Raw genomic sequence first — 12,302 nt, forward strand, 5'->3', positions numbered from 1 at the left:
TTTTTTTTTTTTTTTTTTTTTCATTTCACTAACCTTTGTCATCTACCTGCTATGTGCTGAGTTGTGCACCAAGTACGGGACGGAGACCCTGCACTTTCCCATTCCGTATCAGATAGTGGCAATGGCTTGGGAAAGTCTCAAGAGGACTCTGGATTCGGAGAGAAAGAAATTTTAGCCTGATGCTACCCCATCCCCCTAGTTGATCAATGGAGAAATCGGGCCTCGCGAGAAGCGCAACGTCTTGGACAAGGACCTGGCGTGAGCGGGGTCGCTACGCCCCGACCTGCAGGGGCCACGCTCATTCCCACTGTGTGCGCGCGCTTTCGCACGGCGGCGCAGAGTCCAGCTAGCGGAGAGGCGGACGGGGAAGCGCCCGCGTGCCTGGAGCCCTGGCGGTCCAGCGTCCCGGCGTTGCCGTCTGAGTGGCCTAAAAGGGAGACTCTGGGGCCGCTGCTCGCGACAGAGAGTGGAGACGAGGCCCAGGAACAGCTAGCGTGCCTCTTGCTGCTTGCCAGGTATGGAGGATGCCTATCCTCAGGCAGACCCCTTTCCCCGCGGGCTGGCGGCCAGACGGCGCGACAAAACGAGATCCGTCGAGAGGTCTGGCCGTGCTGGCGTTTTGGCGTCTAGGCCGCCGTCATCCCAATTCCATTTCTCCGAAAAGCCTCGCCGAGTTAGGACGTCGGGGCTTTGCTAATGTGATGTTTGTGTAATTAACACCATCTCCCCTTGTTTCTGAACATATTTCCTCCCGCAGCACAGACCAGCTTTCATTTGAAAAAGCAACGGGAAGAACGTCCCAATAACCCTTTCTAATGGGAAAAAACTGCCCCTTTTGTGGAATGGTTTCTTTACAAAGCCAACAACCAACCTTATTTTCTAGTTCCAATGGCTATCCCTTTATGAGTTATATTATTAAAGAAATCCGACACTAATTGTGCCGATTTAACTTGTTAATTAGTTGCAAATAAACTATTCATTAGTGGTAAAATAAAATAAAACCCATGTGTCTAGATATCATTCCACATTCACATATTGTAGTGTCTGCATAACATAGGCATACTAAATTAAGTTCCTAAAAGGTTTCTCCTCAGGATAAATAATTAAAATATATTCTACTTTAATTGACATTATAGAGGACATAAATGAGCTTTTCCTTTTAGAAAGAAATAGCCATTTCTAAATAAAGCTTGCAGTCTGGAGAATGGAAGCTTCAGCCAAATGAATAGTCATTACTACCTTTTCAACGACGTGGGCCTTTTGATCAGAAAAGAAATTAGCTCTAAAAAACAGACAATGGAAGCCTGCCCTGCAATAGGAAGAAAATTAGACGGCCAAGGCTCTTCACAACACCTATTTCTATAAACCATAGAGCTCCTTGCTTTTCAATTACAGCTGTTCATTTCATATAAGGAAAGGGGAAAAACAGGCCTCTAATGTAAACTCGCTTTCACCATAAAGCCTTGTTCCTGGCTCACAGCCAGGCTGCCTACTTACTATTGTTTTTAGTCCTGTCATCAATTAGCTAATACTATATATTTTAAATGACTCTGGGGGTATTCACAGACTCTCTCCCCACTTCCCCACTCAGACAAAACCCAAGCTGGACTTTCATGAAAGGACTACCATTCGGTACACAGACACTTATATACATAAAGTTTAATGTTTTTATTGTTTCCAAAAAAAAAAAAAACCATATTGAAAACCCTGCTTTGTTTTTTTTTCTATATTTCTCAGTCCATCATTGAAAGACCCAGACGAGATGATGACAGAGAGACGTAAATGAGCAGCTTTCAGTATTGTTTCTAATTGTTCACAGAGCTCAATCCATCTCTAGATAATTTTGCTCTGCCCTTTAGACCATAATTTGGGTTGTACATCTTTGTGTTTTAAAAATAAAATTTTTGAAATTTGCTAACCCAATTGGTTTGGTGTCATTAGACATAATTTCATTTTAGAAATATTAATTCTTTACCATTTTGGTGAAATTATCTAGCCTGCAAGAAAAAAATTATGTTTTTATGGTGTGCTACAAAATAAAACCTTTCAATACACATAAAGTAATAATATGAGAAAAAAATTCAGTAATAATAGCAGTGAGTCTTAGTAAGCCTGTAGATATATGTTCTAGAAACATCAAAATAGAGTTATAGGCTGGGAAGGCTTTACTTCCTTTGAAAGTAAGTGCTTATCTATCTGATCTTTATAAATCACTGTATAAATTCCTTGAATAACTAAACAATAGTGCAATTCAATGGGGTTGGTTTGCGATTTTCCTGTTTAGGGTTGTGCTAATAAAATTACTTAGAATCTTTTTAAAATATAGTTAAGGATAATTGACTTGTTCACAAAACAAAGAATATTTTAACAAAACTGTAAATTCATTTAAACAAAATAACATAATAACCATGGACGGGTCCCTGAGAGGTGTCATTCCCTTGATGCTTTAAATAAAGCTAAACAGAGGTAGATGGCCAGCTTAGAAAGGATGGACGGAGTAGAGCCACTAGGATGACTATTCAAAGTATGCATTTCTGAAGAACAATGACAAAAAAGTTGCTACCAAAATGCTTCTTATGGGCCAGATGTGGTGGCCCACATCTGTAATCCTAGCACTTTGGGAGACTGAAATGTGAGGATTGCTTGAGGCTAGGGGTTCAAGACCAGCCTATACAACATGGTGAGACCCTGTCTCTACAAAAAATAAATTTAGCCAGACATGGTGGCATGCACATGTAGTCCCAGCTACTCACGAAGCTGAGGTAGGAGGATTGCTTGAGCCCAGGAGGTCGAGGCTGCAGTGAGCCATGATCATGTCACTGCACTCCAGCCTGGGTGACAAAGCGACACTGTCTCAACAAAACAAAACAAAACAAAAATGCTTCTCATGCTCCTGTATTCAGCATGTATTTCTTGTTGAAAATGGATGCTTCCATTTGATGGCTTCTCGTCATATTTTTATCAAGAATATGGATGAATTGGTATGTTTGCTTTTTGCTTTTGAGCATTAACTTCTTTGTTGCTTTGTTCAAATGGATGTCAGAATGGAGTTCTTAAAAGCATTTTGCCAAAGAGCATGACATTGCCATATCTGATTTCCTTGGCAACTGGAAGGAGGTGCTTTTCCTTGGCAATCAAGACCCTTGACTCTTCCTACCCTTGGGTTCCTATAATAAAGGGCGTCATCTTACCAGTATGCAAGGGTGAGACGGTTCCTCTTGTCTATTGCATATGATGGTGCCTGCTTTCACAGAGAATCCTACAGGAGCTAGAGGAAAACTGCCACCTTCCCAAGGTGAAGTTTAGTGGTAGGAGTTAGCAATGTGTGGTTGCTAATCAGTAGCCTGGAAGTTGTCCAGACTGAGAGCTATGCGAGTATTTTGGTGAGTCTGATCTTATGTACTATAGCACTTGGTTTTCTTTGTGGAAAGAGGTATCAATATGTGATGTTGTGGTCAACCAAGAAGGAGTTTGAGGGAGTCCCAAAACTGCTGTTAAAGAAAACTGAAGCTTTAACTGCAGCTTTGGAAGGGGACAACGTATGTAGCAGAACTATTTCTCAGGATGCTGACGTAAAATAGAGCCTGGGTGTTTCCTTGTTTTAAAATTAAGGAAATGAAGGGATTCCTAATGCTTGAGAAGAAATCCCCCAGGGCAGAATGCTTGTACAGAAGCCTCGAATTGCGCCAGTCGATTTTTGTTAGATCTTGGTGAATAAGAGCACGGCTCAAGGGTCACATAGACGTATGTAAGCAAGGTCATTTATTAATAGACACATTTTTATTGAAGGTCTACTATAGGCCAGATATTCTTCAAGAACTTGAGGGTACAACAGTGGACTAAACAAAGTTCTTATACCCATCACACTTACATTCTAGGGGAAGACAGGAACAATAAACATAAACAAATGAGAATTAGTGAGTGTCTGGAAGTAATAAGTGCTAGGAAGACAAAGTAGGATATGGGTCTAGAGAGTGATGGGAGTTGATGTATTAAATAGAATGTTCAGGAAATGCCTCTTTGGGAGGTGATGCATGTGCCAAAATCTGAAGTGAGTAAGCACTCAAATAATGCCATTCATCATCATCATCTTCATCAATCATCGTCATCACCACCATTACCACAGGCTGGTGGTGATTTGTAATCTCCAACCCAGCCCTAAAACTCTAAGATTGTAGGAAGAAGAGGGTGATTTTCCAGACCAGGGCTGGGATAAGCCGGGCACCTAGGGCACACAATTTAGGGAAGTACCTGCTCTTAAGATTATACAAATGCAACCCTGGATTAAATGAATTATCTTCTTATTAATGTAGTAAAGTTTTCTGTGCTTTAACTGTTAGAAGACAACAGAACTTAGGGACTGAATGTGTCAAGACACTCCTTGATTTTCTAGCAGTCAGAGACCAGGACAGTTATTTGCTTGGGTTTTGATTAGGATGATTTTTATTTATTTATTTATTTTTTGTAGACACAGGATTTCCCTCTTTCACCCAGGCTGCTGTGACATGATCACAGCTCACTGCAGGCCTGTGGCACCATGCCCAACTGTTTAAAAACTTTTTTTTTTTTTTTTTTTTGTAGAGACAGTCTCGCTATGTTGCCCAGGCTGGTCTTGAACTCCTGGCCTCAAGTAATCCTCCCACCTTGGCTTCTCAAAGTGCTGGGTTTACAGGCATGAACCAACGTGCCCAGCCAGTTGGGGCTTTTGCACGACTCTGGGAGTGTGCCTCCTTAAATTTTGTGTCCTAGGTGCCTGTCTTGCCTCACATTAGTCCTGGCCCTGCTCTAGACTGGCATTTAATAGCTTCCATGAAATCTCTAAGGGTCAAGATTCAGGTCTTAGTTTAGCTCTCTCCCCTTAATACCAAATTGCTTACCACTGATTATGGTTTTTCACTTTAGAGTAGTGTGGTGTGGTAGGAAAAACAAATACAACGGGATTGGTCTGTTAAACCTGAATTTGAACTTGAATTTGAGCATTTACCATCTGTATGATTTGGGAAAGTTTGCTAATCTTCCTGAACCTGAGTTTTGTCATCTGATGGAGTTGGGTAGTCAGGCCTTCTTCACTGAATTAGGGTGAAGATTCAACAAGATAATACAGCTGAAAGCACCTGGTACTCTGCTTCGTACAGAGCCAGCTTAAGTAAGAGTTGTTGTCTTGTTTTTCAACTAGGCTTTCTTTTATCCCAAACAGGATTGAACATTCCTCCAGTGTAGACAAGAGGGAACCATGTCTCACTTTCCTTATACCCCTTACAGGGCTATGCACAGATGTTTGTGGAATGAATCATAGTATTTAAGTAAGTCGCCTTTGAATAGAAGAAAAAAAAATGAATTAATTACTCCATGGTTCCAATTCTGCATTGCAGTCTCCCACATTCGACAGAGTCACTTGAGATTGTTTCTGTCAAAGCTCTCTGGAGAGCACTCACTGAGATGATGGGGGTTTTCATTTGTGACAGAGAGGCCTCTTGTGTTTAATTCTGAGATAACATAAAATACCTTTTATAATAGACACATGCCTGCTGTTAAAAATGTACAATTAATTAGTGTCATACATATTTTAAATCCTTTTTTTTTGCTTCAAATATAAGGTTTAATTTTTTTTACTTTCAAAGGTCAGTAGAAATATGTTCTTTCTATAGATTACTTCAGGAATCCTGCTGAATTAGGAAAGAAGTCTTGTTCAAATTTTATAGCTTTTATATTTTCTCTGAGGCCTCAGAAGTAGGCACAACTGACCGAGTGGAATAATAATAATAATAAAAGTAATACCAATCACCAGCACAGAGTAAAGTCTTATCATTCCTCACAGTGGCTTCTGAAAAGATTTAGAGAATTACAAAAATTAGCCAGGCGCCGTGGCTCACATCTGTAATCCCAGCACTTTGGGAGGCTGAGGTGGGTGGAACGCTTGAGCCCAGGAGCTCAAGACCAGCCTGGGCAACATGGCAAAACCCTGTCTCTCCAAAAAAAAAAAAAAAAAAAAAATTCAGAAATTAGCCAGGCGTGGTAGCATGAGCCATTAGTCCCAGTTACTTGGTAGGCTGAGGTAAGAGGATCACTTGAACCCAGGAGGCAGGCAGAGGTTGCAGCAAGCTGTCTTCCTGCCATGACACTCCAGCCTGGATGACAGAGCAAGGCCCTGCTTCAAAAATAAGAAATAAAAGAGAATTATAAAAATTATTTTAAATAAATAAATTAGAGACACTTTAGTTCTTATTAAAAAGAATCCTGACCGGGTACGGTGGCTCACGCCTGTAATCCCAGCACTTTGGGAGGCTCAGGCGGGTATATTGCCTGTGGTCAGAATTACCTGGTTGTAGTCGCAACCACCTGGGAGGTTGAGATGGGAGGATCCCTTGAGCTGGGGAAGTAGAGGCTGCAGTGAGCTGTAATTGCACCACTGCACCCCAACCTTGGTGACAGAGCGAGACCTCATCTCAAAAGAAAACAAAAAGAAATAAATGAGATTATATAAACAAAGTACTGAATCAGTGCCTGATACCTAGTCATAGGACTCAGTAAATGTTAGGTTATCGTCATCACAGCAACCTTGTGAGCTATGTAGCACAGATAGGGCAAAGTTATTTATATTTTAACAAATAAGGAAACAGGTTCAAAAGGATTAAGTGACTGTCTGAAAGGGTGGAGCTTGTTATTGGCAAAATCAGGCATGGAAAGGACACTTCTTGACGCTGTCCAGTTATCGTTCCATGAAATTGTAATATGCACTTTGCCAATGACTGCATTTATTATTAAGTTGCATATTCTGCAGTGTTATCAGTAATTATGCCCCATTAAGAAGCATGTCATATTTTTTCTATATTTAAGTAAAGGCAGATGTCTTAATGAGCGGTGACAAATGGCAGAGGAAGCACAAGGAATGTCCCCCCACTTCTAGATTGTTCCCCAAGAAGTGGGCTGGAGAGAGATCAATTAGAAACATTAAAATTGACACAGTCAGATTCAGGATTAAATAGGTAAAGCAATACACTAGTGTGAACTTCTCAGGCAGTGCACACTAATCTCTTGTGGTGATACTTATTTCCTTTCATTCTTGGCAGTCAAACGAATCCTGTATTTTGTTCCTTATCCCTGCCAGGTGGGCTTCACATGGAAGGTCATAGCAAAGCAGCCTGCTGATCTAAGCATCCAATTCACTGTCCTTGACTTTTCACTCTCCAGTGTTCATCTCTTGGCTTATGGCATGTATATGCAAACATGTGTTTGCTAAAGGTTCCAGGAAATTATAATGATAGTGACCACTTATTGAAACTTACTACAAGGTAACACTGTCATGACCTTTACAGGTATAACTTTGTTTGTTTAATCCTAGCAACCTGGCTAAGGTTACACATTCAGTGACAAAACTTTGAGATTTGATCTGTCCGTAAGTGATGGTTCTTTCCACTGCACTGCCCTAGAAGGGCCTGATTTTCATATTGTGTGATTTTACAAAGAGACCCTTCCTCTCTCTGGATCTCACTTTCCTGACCTGTAGAGTGAGGCAGTTGAGCTGCATGCTTTGTAAGGGCCCTTTTCCTTGTAAGGTTTTGAAGATTCCCAAAGTTCCCGTATGATGCTATTTTTAATAGCACTGAAAGCTGAAGTGATGGGTACAAAAAATAACTAGAAAGAATGAATAAAACCTATGATTTCATAGCATAACAGAGTGACTATAGTCAATAATAACTGTACATTTTTGAATAACTTAAAGAGTGTAATTGGATTGTTTGCAACTCAGTGGACAAATGGTTGAGGGGATGGATACCCCATTTTTCATGATATGCTTATTTCACATTGCATGCCTGCATCAAAACATATCATGTACCCCATAAATATATATACCTATTATGTACCCCCCAAAATTAAAAATAAAAATAAATAAAGCTGTAGTGGCCCTTGATTTTCTTCAGAAATGGCTATTCTCTTAGTTGCACTGTTTAGAGCCATCAGTTTCAGCACTTCTGACAGAAAATTATTGTAGAAGCAGAACCAAGCTAAGAAAGCTAAATTCTAATTCTGTATCCACAGGAGAAGATGCCCTAGTCTGTGCTGGGATGGGGCAGGAGGAAATCCTCTGGGATTGGAAGAGTAGCGGGATCGAAAAGTTACCTGGAACAGTCAACCATCTTTAGCGACCTGCTCTGCATCCTAGGTGAGCTTTGTGGGAATTTCAGGAGGGGGAGGAATTCAGGGGTGCTTTGAGTTTCAGAATGAGCAGAATAGTGGATACTCGTCTGCGTTAGAGCTTCTTAAAACTTCTGCTGCCGTCCTGGGTTTGTCCTTACATTTCCAGCCCTAAGGATGTAGGGCTAGTCTTTGGAACTCTACAGGAGAGGCATTCATTGTGTGCTAATAAGGAAAGGGATGCCACATTTGGAGATTAGATCTAGAGAGTGTTCCCACAGTAATACCCCAAATCTGAAGCATTTCTTTCCTGTGACTTCACATTAGCGCTGAGAGTCAGTAGCAACCCCTGATAAAATTGGGTTCAAAGTTCCACTTACAATATCACTTAAATTATATGACTCTCAGTTTTCATATCTGTAAAGTGCAGCTGTTGGGGGAGAGGATGTGCTGCCCTTACCTTGAATGTTTCAGCCTCCCACTGTAGAGGATCATGCTCATGTGACCTAGTTTCTATATATTTTGTTGAATAAATGCTTTTCAATTTGTTGTCTTTTGATCAATCTCCGGAGTCTCTGAATGATTTTCTTTACAAATTTTTACTGGCTTAATTGATGCGTCTCCAGAAGAGAGGCTTCCTCAAGCCATTCCCAAAGTCACTGAATCTCTTTGAATGGTTTTAGCAGGGGAGCGACATGGTCAGGTTTGTGGATTGGGATGCTCATTCTGGTTGTTAAGCGTATCTCTCAGAGTGGTATGTGACAGATAAGACGGTGGATGTGCAAATGCCTGGTGTATGGTTGATACTCAATAGATGCTCATTGTTTTGGATGTTAAATTGGTTGTTTCCTACCAGTCCAAGTGTGATCTTGGAGAAATTGCTTTCTGTCCCTGGATGTCAGTTTCTTCAACTGTAAAATACAGATGATTTCCCTGTTTTTTTTGTTTGTTTGTTTGTTTTTGTTTTTTTGTTTTTTGTTTAGTTTATTATTTTTTGTTTGTTTGTTTGTTTGTTTGTTTCTGAGACGGAGTCTCTCTCTGCCGCCAGGCTGGAGTGCAGTGGTGCGATCCCAGCTCACGGCAACCTCCAGCTCTCTGGTTCAAGCGATTCTCCTGCCTCAGTCTCCTGAGTAGCTGGGATTACAGGCATGTGCCACCACACTTAGCTTATTTTTATATTTTTAGTAGAGACGGAGTTTCACCATGTTGGCCAGAATGGTCTCAGTCTCCTGACCTCGTGATCTGCCTGCCACGGCCTCCCAAAGTGCTTTGATTGCAGGCGTGAGCCACCGTGCCCAGCCTAGTTTATTGTTTTATTCATTTATTATGATCTTTTGTTTTCCCCTTTGTCTCAGTGACCCTCAGTCCAGATAACCTGGGTTCTCCTCCAGTCTATTTCATTAGAGATTTAATATCTCTCATCTGACATAATTTTCATCTGATTTTTGCATTTCAGTTTCATTTTAAAAATATACGGTGGTATTCTCTGAAAAGAGGCAGCTGTTGTGGGTGGCCCCCAGGAATAACTCTGTAAATTACAAAGGAGACTCCATTTTTACAGGCCTTTGTGGTCCCTTTTGTCCTCCTTTTGGTAAGTTATCCCTTACTTTTGAGGGCCACAAAGCATTTGCTAAAGGAGGGCATAACGAAGGTCCAGGTAGAGATTAGACATACTGACATGAAGAAACTTTCATTATGGTAGAAAGGTAATAATTGATTGCTCAGCCATTTACAGTTGTATTAAGTCGAGACGTTGGGCTGTTGTTAGTCTTGTTAAGTGCTTCTTATTTATCAATTACTTTTTTTCAGTTACTTCGACCTGGGCAGTGTGGGAGAGACAGATGCTGCTCTCCAGGAGCTCAGTCTGTTAGAGGAGACATGTTGCTAACTGCAACAAAACCCAGCCTGTCCTCAGGGTGTTTGCAGAGGTGTCCTGTGCTGCAGGAGTAAAGGGGTGGGAGGGATTCATTTTGTCTGGGATGATTTAGAAAGGAGTTTTGGAGAAGCTGGGCTCTGAGTTAGAGGTTGTGCCTTGAAAAATCACAGATGGCAAGGATCCCAGATGAAGAAGCATCTGGCACAACGGCCCATGGCAAGGCACGTTTGGGAAATGGCAAGGCAATCAGTGTGGCTAAGAGGTAGAAGGTGCTGTACTGTAAGGTGGGCTTTGAGGCTAAATTGTGGAGAAAATTGAAGGCCAAGCCGAGGATTTTGGCTTTGTCTGTGCAATGAGGTGCCAGCGAAGCCTCCTCCACCACCTGGTAGAATTTACATAGTGTGTCAACAGTTTTTGAACAGGATAATGATCATTATTATAGTGATGTTCATAATCAGTTGTTCATTGTAATGAAGAAATTTGGCCATTTTTCAGTATTTCCGAGATGTCAAGCCAAAAAATAAAATGCGTTAGTAATTGTTACGCACGAGAGAGGCAACATGGAGAAGTTGTGGAGTGCTGCACCACAAAGCCAAAGCCTTGGGTTTGAGTACTGGTTCAGTGGTATGCCAGCTGTGTCCCCAGGGTTATTCACTTATTCTCTGTTGGCCTCCATGGGCTTATCTGCTAAAGGGGCATGACCATTGCCTTCTCAGATGGTTATGTTATTGAAGTGATATAATAGATAAAAGCTTTTGTAAATTATAAAATACCGTCTGTAAGTGAAGAGCTGTTTTTTATGAAGAACAAAAAGTTTAAAGGAAGCTGCATTCGAGAGGAGAGGTTCCTACAGGCATTTCAGTCCCTTTAACCTAAAGCCAGAAGGGGGAGGAGTTCCCTCCCACTTTCACTTCCTACCCCAGGCCTTATTTTAGTTTTTCATTTTGTATGTCTTACGATCAGTCCAGCTCTAACATTTTTCTCCAAATCCAGCAACCTTTGAGTCTAACTTTATGCTCCCTCTAACCAATGGGCTGTAGAGCATGCATGCATTCATTCATTCATTCATTCATTCATTCCACAAGTGTTTATTGAGTACCAACTCTTCTAGGCACTTGGAATACATCCGAGAATAAAACAAAGAGCCTTGCTCTTGTGGAGCTTACATTCCATTTGGCCTGGGGCAGGGATGTGGGGGGTGTGGGGGGCAAGCAATAAACAGCTAAACATAATAAAGTTACAAATATAGTATATGAAAAGATGACAAGTGCTATGTAAAAAATAGGGCAGGGTAAGGGGAGTTGAGTGTGCTGGATGTTAGAGCAGTTTGCAATTTAAATGAAAGAAAAAACTTATGTGAAAGGACTTTGTAAATGGAAAAGTCCTAAACAAACATTCAAGATGAATACTTTTAGACTAGTTTGAAAACTGCCAAGGTTGTCTGCATCCTTTTATAGCATCATCTGCTTCAAGGAACTTCATTCACTCATTCAATCAATCAATCAATATTTATTGAGTGCCCGCTTGGTTGAATGAATGAATGCTGATGATAATAATGAGAGCTATTATTATGAAGTGCCTACTAAAGCATTATTTATGTATGTGATCTCATTTAATCCTTGTAACAACTCAGTAATGTAGACACATGTTCCCAAGTGAGCAGCACTCGAGTGTGGGCAATGATTCTGATTAAGGAAATCGTTCTTCATTCTGAAAAGCAAATGTGGGAACAAAATGGCTTTGATGAGGATTACTGATGTTTTTCAGGTTGTCAGGGTCAGCTGCTCAGCAAATTCTGGCAGTGACTTTCTTTCCACTCCCTTTAGTGCCATTGCTTTATCAGTAGTCACCAGTGGACTCAAGACATGGCTGTTTTAAAGAAGTTCTCTTAGCAGCTGCTGAAGTAGACAGGTTGGTGTGGTTGTTGGTCGTCTTAGCATACACAGTGGAGGCTTCCTTGTGTTCAAATCCTCAGTTTCATAAGGTGAAGTCATGTGTCCCTTCATTAGAGAGGAACCATATTAAGAATTATGTGAGTGAGTGGACCTTTTAGGTTTCTTCGATTCTAGCTACTAAGTGAATAACAAGTATGTTTCCAGGTTGGAAGCACTAAGAAAGGAGATGAGGAGGAAGGGACTTGGAAAAGGTAAAATTAGAAACCAAGAAGAAAAGCAGGGCTGGGCGCGGTGGCTCACGCTTGTAATCCCAGCACTTTGGGAGGCCAAGGCGGGCGGATCATGACGTCAGGAGATCAAGACCACGGTGAAACCCCGTCTCTACTAAAAATACA

The 12,302-nt window shown here is 41.2% G+C and overlaps 1 pseudogene; it reads right to left on the reverse strand.

The window, feature by feature from the left end:
- Positions 1-10,154: 10,154 nt before the first annotated feature.
- Positions 10,155-12,302, reverse strand: part of LOC116811204 (polycomb protein EED-like) — a 23,973-nt pseudogene continuing 21,825 nt past the window's right edge.

The sequence above is a fragment of the Hylobates moloch genome, unplaced genomic scaffold (genome assembly GCF_009828535.3).
Source record: "Hylobates moloch isolate HMO894 unplaced genomic scaffold, HMol_V3 SCAFFOLD_7, whole genome shotgun sequence".
Classification (NCBI taxonomy): domain Eukaryota; kingdom Metazoa; phylum Chordata; class Mammalia; order Primates; family Hylobatidae; genus Hylobates; species Hylobates moloch.